Genomic DNA, 11159 nt, shown 5'->3' on the forward strand with positions numbered 1-11159 from the left:
GGCTTACTTTAAGAGAACTCAGAAGTAGCACAGGATCAGAATGGTAAAGGTGCATTTTGTGAACATTTTCATCCCCAGGGGAGTCTGAAAGGTCTCCAGGAGACAGGACTGAACGAATGCTGTGTGTCTTCCATGCAGTGCTGACAGGCTACAAAACCTCCAGCGTAGTGAGGCAAGATGGCTAGATGGGTAACAGGAATGCCATCTTTCTCCCATTGCATTCAGAGTGAAGAAAAGGGGAGGGTTTCATCTGTCAATGGGGTTGCACTGGGGGTGGGGGGGCAGGTACATTGCTCTCCTGGCTTCCTAATGCTGTGCCTTGCTGCCTGTTAAGGGTGGAGCGGGTGGAGCAATGCAGCAAGAAGCTCGGTCAGTGTGGGTGTAGCGGGGGAGCCAATCTGGTATTCCTGTGCCTGTACTATGCCACTGCTTTGCCCTTCTCCTCCTCAATAACCGGCAATGACCCACAGGTGTTGGGAAGCCAGGAGAGCAATCCCACCTGTGCAACTCTGCTGGCCACATAACTAAATCTTACTAGCTACAGGGCATCACAATCTTGTGTTTACTACATGATCCCTGGTTGGCTTTGATGAAACAGGCTGGGGAACCTGTTACTCTCCAGATGTTGTTGGACTTCAGCTCCTGAAGGTCAGGGGTGATGGGATTTGCAGTCCAGCAACATCTGGAGGGCCACCCTGTTCTCCACCCTGATATGTAAGGTGAAAGCAACTATAACCTGAGTTATCTGAACTGTACATTCACATGATTAGTTAAAATAACTTCTGTGTCTGGATGAATGAGAATATATCATACCTCAGAGTGAATGCCAGGTAATAAATAAACCATCACCAAATGAAGCAATGCTGGCCATTATCAAAATTTCACCAGTGCTATGGGTTTCTGTAATAATTATTTTAGGAGAAGGGGATAGTAAGGCAGAAAAGGCTCACTTCCCAGCTGATTTAGGGCTTTATTTCAAGGAGTGATAAGTAGCGTGAAATCTGGAAGAGAGTGAACCCAAAGTCAATAGATTCAGGAGGCGGTAAATGAAGACTAAAGCTTTCTTTATCAAGGGACTGGCTACAATATGCTTTTGTTAGCACTCTTAATAATATAATTATAGCAATGCTGTACATAGGTGAGGAAGATGAAATGGAATTATTACTTCATTCTCGTTATTGTGTAAGGTGTAGGCAAGAAGCTGTTAGCCTAGTTTTGGATTCTCTTTGAAGATTAAAGCTTGGGAGATACAAAATGATACACATTCTTACCTTCTATATATGTTCAAGGACAAAAAGGTAATTATTGAGGGGGTGGTTGGTCAGATCTTTCAATGGGAAGAATAATTAAAAAAAAGAATTTCTTACAGAAATATGGAGTCTAAACATCTTAAATAAAGAATTGTTTGGAACTTGGCTAATTTAGAGGAAAACCTTCTCCCCCATTTCCTCCCAGTTGCTATTTTCCCCTTGATATTTTTTTCTATTTCCTTTCTCTTATGCAGAAGAAAAGTGCTCCAATTCTCAATATCTCGAAGAGATTATTTTTTTTATAGAATCAGTAACACTCCCACCTTCTAAGTGCACTCCCAGCTGCCCCTTTTGCACCAGTCTCATGGTAACAGGAAAAGGCATGACGTTCAAAAGGGCTAACTTTTTGGTGCAAAGGGAGACTCAAGAGCCTTGGCTTGCATTCACATATAGGGTTTATTACATTAGTTTAACTGATTATAAGGCTGGCACTTCTGTCCCATTTTCTGACGTTCCTTTCACACTGCACAAGCCTGTTCCATCACATCTCAACCGTCATACCGCCATATTGCATTAAATGTCATTCACAAAGCAACAACAAGCAACAAACATCAACAGGGGCCAATGCGTTATCCCTCTCCCTCTGCATTCTGCCATTCAATGCCAAAATACCAGCCTTCAAAAAGCTTTGAAGTGGGCATGCCAGTATGCCACCTGACAGCTTGCCACCTGAGTGGTTGTGGCATGAACCCGTAAAAAGGGCAGGAAAATTACCACACAAAACTGGGCTGAGGCGGCTGCAAATTCCAGATTTTTTTCTGAAATAATATAACACAGAAATGAACACTAAACTTGCACTACATTCCTTTAGTTGGCTGGAAGCAGCTTTTATGTCTTATGAAAGCTCAACATAATGCACAGAATATCAGTTAGGAAAAAGGAAAAGGGAATAAACTGAAGTTAGAATTCTGCCTTGATGGCTTTCCCTTCCCTATATTTGTACCCATTTTGCAAGGACAATCTGAGGCACCTGTAATGTAAACACTGGAGGCAGCCATGCAATTCCCCCTGGGAGGAGTCATCAAGCCCTGCCACTCAGAGGGGGAATTTCTTTATGTTCACGAAGGTGAAAGGCGGGAAATGAAGGCAGTGCACAACCTTGCAAGTTTTGTTTTGTTTAAAAATGAATTTAATTTAGATCCCATCCTTCCTCCCGAAGGAGTCCAGGGCAGTAGATGTATCTGTAATATGTGTTTCTGTACAGACTTTTAAGGATTTCCCCTTGAAAATCTGCCTGGAAATAAGACAGGATGGACTTAGTCCCATCCCTTCTGAGAACTGAACTCTCAGTGGCTCTGACCACCTCTAAATTTAGGTACAACATTTGGTGTTATAATCTTGCAGTGATGTTTCAATGGCTTTAACAAAAATATCTATCCCCAGTAGCTATTTTGACGGTGATAACTTACTTTGTCTGAAATGTAATTTAATTAGGGAGTAAAATAACAATGGGAAATATACGACCTCTGATTATGTGTCCATTAGACAAGTTTTTTTCTTTCTCTTTTACCCTTTTCATTGCAATGCATGAAAGCAACCATATCTTACTCCCTCTGGCTTAGACTACTCATTATACACAGAGTAATGAAAGTGAAAAAACAATAAAAAACATGTCTTTTAAAACACACCTCATCACCCTGGGCAGGTTGTGAGTCAGAGCAAAAGGAAAATGGACAGAGAAGGGCTGCTTAACCCCTTTCTTCCCAGGCATTTTCATCTGAAGATCACCCTTCCCAAACTGCTTTTTCAGCGGCAGGGTGGGATGGGTTGGGTGTGTGCAGACACAGAGACAGGCAAGAGCACAGTTCCCATTAGCTGTAATAAGATTTTACCATGTAAGATCATTCAATGGCATGATTATGCTATGCAATACCCTCAACGTGAAAATAGCAGAGAGCTTAAGCAGGATTACTTTTCTCATCTGGCTTCTTTCAGGGGCTTTCTCATTCTTAAGAAAATAATTTGGACACAGATACGGCTTGGTATCTGAGCTATACCCTGAACAGAACACAAAACTAGACATCTCGACGTTTCAAATGTTATGGAAGCAATGTTGAAAAGGATACAATATTTACTGCCAAATGAAAAAGGGTGGTGGCTTGGGGGCACAACTGTGGGGAAACCATGCTTCACACAGTAGTGAAAACAGATGAGATGCAATACATTGCTATTAGTATAGCATTTATATAGCATAGCTCAGTGCAAAAAGTACCGTATTTTTTTGTTTATAACATGGGGATCCAAATTAAGAAAATAGGGGGATACACTATCCGTGTATAAAATGACCCCCAATTTTTAACTTGACTTTTAAAGAAAAAAATCCTAGTCTTATTCACAGAAAAGTATGGTAATCCCTGTTCTCTGTAATTATAACAACCCAGGTATTATTATTGCAGCCACATTGTTGATGAGGATTTGTAGCAATATGGTATTGCGCAGGGCTTTATATATGAGGTGATATTTGAAATGGGGAAAATACTAGCTTAGAGCTCATTTGCTTTTGACCATTTATGCAAGAATCACCTCAATATCGGACCTTTAAAATGCTAGGGGGAGAGGAGTAGGAAACCTGTATAATAACTGAGGGAAAGGGAAGGCTAGAGGGTGAAGGAAAGGGGAACAAAAGCCACCTTGGGGGCATGTATTACAGTACATTTCCTCTAGCACAAAGTATAAAATACACACATGTCATGAACAATGTTCATGAGAAGCTGTAAGGAATGTATTGTTTTTCAGATGGCGCGTGTGCCTTGGTACAACAACAACAAAATACAGTTCTGTTAACTCACCTTTTTAGATTTATTTGGGGCCAACTGTGCAAGTGATTCTTGGGCAGGACCCAAATAGTCCTGTGAATGGTTTCTATTTTTAACCCCTCATTCTCGTACACGTTTGCTTTCACAGTTCTAGTAAAAAAGAACAAAGTTGATCCCACAAATCTGAATATCTGAATAAAGTACACAGATCCCTGATATCTAGTTGCTGCTGCTTTCCTCAGATCAGCCTTTGCAGCTGCTAGCTAGGGACTGATGGGAGTTGCAGTTGAACCACATCTAGAGGGCACCAGGCAGACCGAAGGTTTCAGTTGGGCTCCTGAAACTGTTGTGTTTGCTTTATCTTTGGTTATATTGTGATTTTATTGTTTTACTGGGCCAAGTGCTATTCTGTTGTTTTCACTGGGTAGGGTTTCATTTTGTTTGCCTTTATTGCTACTGCCTTTTCTTTAGTTTTAAACCGTATTGTTTGATATGTTATTGTGATAAATTTGCTAAATTTATATATTGCTGTGCACTGCTTTCTTAGGAACATTCTTCTAAAAGACTATTCAATAAATAAGTATGGAGGGGGAGAAACGTCCTTCCCTCTTGCCCTTCTCACTAACACAGGCACCAGTTGCAAGGACCATTTTTTAAACTGCCAGTTATGACTGGGCACCTGTGTTTTTGCACCCGTGGTTTTACGTTTACTTTTGCACAGAGCAATTCTGTGAGCAGGAGCCACTAAGTGCTGGTTTCCAAACAGTCAAAATGAATACCTAGGTCCTCAATGCCCCTCATGATTGCACAGTGATTACTGAACAGATGGCCATTTGAGGCATCATTCGTTGCCAGCCAGCTGGTGCACTGTAGACGGAAGTATCGATATTTTTGGCCTTGGAAGGATGGCTATCTATTCCACTGCCGGACTGAGAATAAAAGGAAGCTTCAGGAGCGTGTCTGGCTGGAGAGTTTGTCTAAGACACCATGGTGGCAGTTTTTATCTCTGGTGATGACACTCATTACACATTACTTTTTAAAAAGGGCACTGAGGTATCTGGTGGTTTATTTTTATGGATTCATAATCTGTCTTTGAATAAAACTTTTCCAGAGTGGCTTGCAAAACAGTTTAAAACAAAGCAGATTTCAAAAAGGTGGTAATTTTTAAATTCATTATCTACCCCACCCCCCAATGTTAAAAAAAAGTGTGATACTGACATAGAGGTGTGTGAAAAGACATGTATCATACAGGTACAGAAAACTGGGTGTGGCTTCCTTTTGTGAAGGATGCAGCAAGACACCATGGTGACAAAGCTGGTTTGCTTTTTATGTGTAAAATCTAAATGAACATGCAGATCTTTCTGATAGAGAGCATTTACACATTCTAGCCAGCTAGAAAAACAGTGGAAATACTCCCTTCCACACACTCAAGAAATTCATCACATAAATGTGGCCATTTGTTGTACCAGCTTTTTCATTCCAGTGTTTTTGAGGGAAACCCATCAATCCTCTGCCTAATGTAGGTGGTGTCAAATATTTAACTGGAAGACCCCATACAATTTCCTTAATACCCATTAAGGAAAGCAGCCAGGTAGGTTGCAAAAAAAAAGTACCAGCTTAATACTGTTCCTTGGGAAGAAATAAAAATATAGTCTCAATTGTTTTTCTGATATTCTTCTAATGCACCCAAATTACAGAGGATGCAGTATTTGGCCAACAAGATGCAAATGTTTGCTTTTGATTGTTACTGGCAGTGAAGGCCTTTTATGCTTCCTACATTGTCATCTGCTTCAACAACATTAAATTCCAATTTGTTGACATCTGGTTCCACACAAATCAAATCAGAGATGTTTGACATTACCAAGCTGTACTCAGCACACTCGCAATAAAGAGCAGGATTTTAGAAAGACACAGAACTTCAGGAATGGCAGTAATTGTAGCCCGAGCAGGAGGAGGAATCAAATCTAAGGGTGTGATCCAAAGAACTGTGCATATTTTCCATGTATAAATTAAGGCTTCTCTCATTTATGGCTTTTTGTGTTCCTCCACCAAAAGGTTGGTGTGCAGGAGGATACAGGGACTCTAGAAAATGGGAAAGGGAACAAGAGCCTCCCTCAAATTGACAAGGGCCTAGATTCCTGACCCCCAAGCTAATCAATAAAAAATAAAAAAGGGGCTATGCTTCTTCCTTAACTACAACAGCAAAGAATAACCAACACATCAGCTTTCAAGGAAGACCTCGTGGTTCAGCTGAGAAAGGAAGCCCTCCTCTATGTAGGAACTAATGGTCAGTCTGTGTGGGTTGACTCAGATCAGGGTCAGAATTTTTTTCATTGAGAAGCTGCCACCTGCAGTTTAGAGGTTTCCCACATGGTGTTAAACATACAGTTCCAGCAGCTTTAGTCCTGACCGTGTAGTCATGTAGTTTAGTGTTGCATAGATGGGATTTTTAAAAAGTGGAAGACACCTGGATCAGGACTGTGACAGTAGGGGTGGGCTTTAATCCTTTGTTCCTACTAGGACGTCAGACCCCCTGCCAGGTTGCTGTGCGTCCTGCGGGGAAACTGGCATTGATGTCAATGAGTTGCAGATTATACCTAGTTCTGAAGCCTCAGAGTGTTGATTTTCAAGTAATGTCTGGCCGATCTTGTTACCATAAAAGTTATTCCGTTAACGTATTTTACTCAACGCCACTTAGCTTGAATAATGGCATTGGTGGTGATGAGTAATTTAACAGCTGTAGAGGTTCCTGCTGACAATTCAGCACTAAAAAGTACAGTAATCTAATGTTGTAAGCAAATGTAATTGTGCTGCAAGCTGCAGAGGAAGCCCACCAAGGGAGGTTAAATATGTAAGGGGTGACTTCAGGTAGATTTCTTCCATTTACATGAATCTTGACTGCCATTTGATTTCACGATAAGCCCCTGCCATAGCCACATTTCACTGTAAGCACTTACAATCTTTACACACATTTCTGAGTGTCCTATCTGAACCTCTGTATTCAATTCCTATTAATAGCCCCCAACTAAAACAAAATTGCTTAAACCACCAGGACCTCATTGCAAATAATTTGTTCTCTGTATCCTACTAGAATGTTTTTAAACAAGCCCCCTCCCTCTGCCACCAAATGCTTAAAATGTTTCTTGGTAGTGGAGGGTGAGAACTGGGAACACCCAGACGTATAACTTTCTTGGTTTTGTTTAGGATCTAATTAAATGTAGAGGGTGTGCCTCCTGTCCTGACATGGTAATACAGAGAGCATCTTAATACTGAGCTAGACCACTGATCCATCTGGCCTACCCCAGTGCTTCTCAAACTTGTGTCTCCAGCTGTTGTTAGACTACAACTCCCATCATCCCTGACCATTGGTCCTGCTAGCTAGGAATGGTGGGAGTTGTAGTCCAACAACAGCTGGAAACCCAAGTTTGAGAAACACTGGGCCGCACTGATTGGCAGTGCCTCTTCAGAGTTTCACACCAGAGATTTTTCCAGTCCGACCTGGAGATATGGAGGATTGAACAAGGAGCATGTGGTCTACCACTGAGTTATGAGCATTCATGTGGGAAGCAGTCAATTTGGACAGGGCTGCAGCACAAGTATTGGTCTAAACCTTTCCTCCTGCCCTGTGTTGAGGAGGTGGCAATGATAATGACCAGCAGGCCATTTTCTGGCTTGTTTGCAGCCCTCCCTTTGCACATAGAGTAGTACCAATATTATTAGCAGTTTAATATTGTGTTAAATTTACTTTGCAAGATCATGCCTGCATAATAGGACTATTATATGTTAGTATCATTATGCTCCTTTGCAGCACTGATGAGAAGTCTCTGCTGAATTATTCAAAAGGATAGCACCTGAGACTATTACAAACAAAATTATATTTATTCTCTCACTTTTCCCTTCTGCCTGGAAAAGCCTTTCTCTTTCAATGAAACGTAACATTTAAGACATTCATTTATCTCAGCCACTAGTGTTTGGCCCTGCAAGAACATCAGTAGGATCATACTATGAGCAAGAGGTCATGTCATAGCTGCCAAGTTATCCCTTTTTAACAGGGATTTTCCCTTATGCTGAATAGGCTTCCTCGCGAGAAAAGCGAAAACTTGGCAGCTATGGGTCATGTACCTTCTGACTCAGCTACAAATCTATTATTGCAAGAATCATGCATGGGCTGAATTTTACATAACAAGAGGAGGGGAGTAGATGAAGACTTAAGCCATGATCTATAGAGGTGCATATATATCAGATCCTATGTAAGTACACCTTTTTTATCTGTTTTTTTACAGCATTCTTCCACAGCTCAAGTTGAAAAGCAGTTTACAGTGTCACACAGAGGCCCAGCTTAGATATAACAGGCAAACATGGTTTCTTACTACATAAAAAAGCTACGTAAAACCTCAGGCTTTCACACTCCCCCCTCCTCCTCTGAGGAGGTGAGTGACAGCTTTCATTTCCCATTTCAAACAAAACCATAGTTCCCTCTGGCATGACAACTCAGGGAGCCATGGTTTATTTAAACTGGTCAGTGAAAACAAGTGAATATCACGCTGTAGTTTCATATCTTGTTTGTTTTGAAACCATGGTTTGCACACGCTATAGTTCCCTGAGTATGGACATCATAGGTTGTGGTTACAACCAGAAACTGATGTTTTTGATTTCTTTCTCTGGCATGTAGAAAAGAAGGAAGCAAGGAGCACACAAGCTAAAGGCTCATGTGACTTTTTCACAATGCTGGAAACCATGGTTTCCTGTGACACCTGAAATGGTTGGTGTAAAGAGGAAATAGGAGGTTACACTATTAGATCATGACCTTAAAATATCATTAATTCAAATACACCTAAGAATGAATATTTTCTGCAGTTTTACTAGACTGAACAAGATTCTTCCTTAGTGATACATTACACAAACCTAAAGCATTATGGTTCAGATGTTTACCCAAAGTTTTGTGCAGAGCTTGCTTGGTTAGCTAAGATTAGCCGACTGAAGTAGAATTCTTGCAGCCCCATGTTTAATGTGGCTATTCAAATTATCACATGAAGTCATAGTCATTTGAAATTTCAAAATAAAGTTGGAAAATAATTTGTACAAATTACGGTGATACTATTTGCTGCATTTTTTGTTCTTCTGGCCCCTGCAGAATCTATATAACTTACACGTTTGGCCCAGAACATTTTTAAAAGGGGAGATCTTATTAAGGATACATCTGTGTGCAAGAAAGAGATCCTAAAATCGATAATGAAAGGCAATGTCATTATGGAGCACGGCTTCAATAGACTAACCCACCCCCAGACTTTGGGTAATGCAGAGCTGTGGGAGGAGGAGGTTGCAGAGAGGTTAAGGGGAAGATAAAAGACTTTAACTTTGAATTCATGGCAATAATGCTTCTGAAGCATTGCTATAATTTTTAGGCTGCTATTCTGACTTTATGAAGGTAACAGAAAAGGCTTTCATTTGCTGCAATGAATAAGAATGCTGCACAGTCCTTTCCATCCAACTTTAGGTGAGTTTAGTCCTCCCTTCTACAAGGAAGACTGTCAATGGGGCAAAGTGGCTCAGCTGCTTAGTGTGGGGTTTGGAGGATGCAGCAGAGACTGAATAACATCCCTTCTGTTTCATTATGCTCCCAAGCACCTAAGGAAACTATGGAATTCACTGCCACAAGAGAGGATTCGACAGATTCATGAAAGATAAAGCTACCCGTGGCTTCTAGTCATGATGAGTATGTGCTACCTCCACCCAACTTTTTCAGACCCAAAACCAGGATGTGCATCTTCCAGGACATGCTCCCAGGTTAGTCACATGACCTGTGCCCCACTTTCACCTCCAAAAAAAGATCCCTGGAAAAACCCAAATGGCCACTGCAATCTTTTGTGAAAAAACAGGATGTCCCTTTTTTCTGAAGCACTTGGCAGGTATGCAGTCATGGAGGCAGTTATGCCTCTTGATACCGTACCAGCTGCTGGAGGAATCCCGGCTTGAGAGTGCTGCTATGCTCAGGTCCTGAATTTTACAAACCATTCTCTTAAACAGGGGGGCCTTCTTTCTTTTTCCAATAATCCACAAACACAATCCTTGCTGCTAGAATAATCCAGTGCAATAACGTATCTCTATCTTTAGGGACAGCATGCTGAAGATACACTAGTAAGTATGTTTGGGTCTAACCATACTTCAAAATATTGCTTATCTTGGATGCCATTTCATAGCAGTACTTTTTAGCTTTGGGACAGTTCCACAAGCAGTGGATAAAATCTGCTTCATCCATTCCTCATTTACATCATCTGCCATTTCCTGTTTTACATACTGTATTCTAAATACAGTGGTACCTTGGTTCTCAAACTTAATCCGTTCCGGAAATCTGTTCCAAAACTAAAGCGTTCCAAAACCAAGGCACGCTTTCCCATAGAAAGTAATGCAAAATGGATTAATCCGTTCCAGACTTTTAAAAACAACCCTTAAAACAGCACTTTAACATGAATTTTACTATCTAACAAGACCATTGATCCATAAAATGAAAGCAATAAACAACGCACTGCAGTCACACAATTAATCAATCAGTAGCTGAACTGGGTTCCACACAGTCACAAAAACAAAACAAAAAGAGCCGCAAAAACAAAAACTCAACATAAATAGCAAAAAGCAGACAGACCTCAGCATAACACTCAAAATAGAAGCGTGGCGCTCAAATCAGAAACGTAAGACTAAAAAATGGTAGTGTGGCACTCCACTCAAATCGGAAGCATAACACTCTTACAGAGCACGTTCGGCTTCCGAAAACAGTTTTCAAAGGAACACTTACTTCTGGGTTTGCAGTATTTGGGTTCCAAGTTGTTTGAGTACCAAGGCATTTGAGAACCAAGGTACCACTGTATCCGAGTTGATGTTAAATGCCACATTGTCCAAAGCTTTATAGAATTAGCTATCAATGTTAATGTTGCGATATATTTGGAATTATTTCCCCATATATATTTCCAGATATTTCTTGGGATTGATGTCCCAGTCATAGAATTGAAAGGGAGTTGGAAGGGACCCAAGGGTCATCTAGTCCAACCCCCTGCAATGCAGTCATATCATCCCAATTTATAACATAGTTCACTTG

Source organism: Zootoca vivipara, chromosome 3, assembly GCF_963506605.1.
Source record: "Zootoca vivipara chromosome 3, rZooViv1.1, whole genome shotgun sequence".
Lineage (NCBI taxonomy): Eukaryota > Metazoa > Chordata > Lepidosauria > Squamata > Lacertidae > Zootoca > Zootoca vivipara.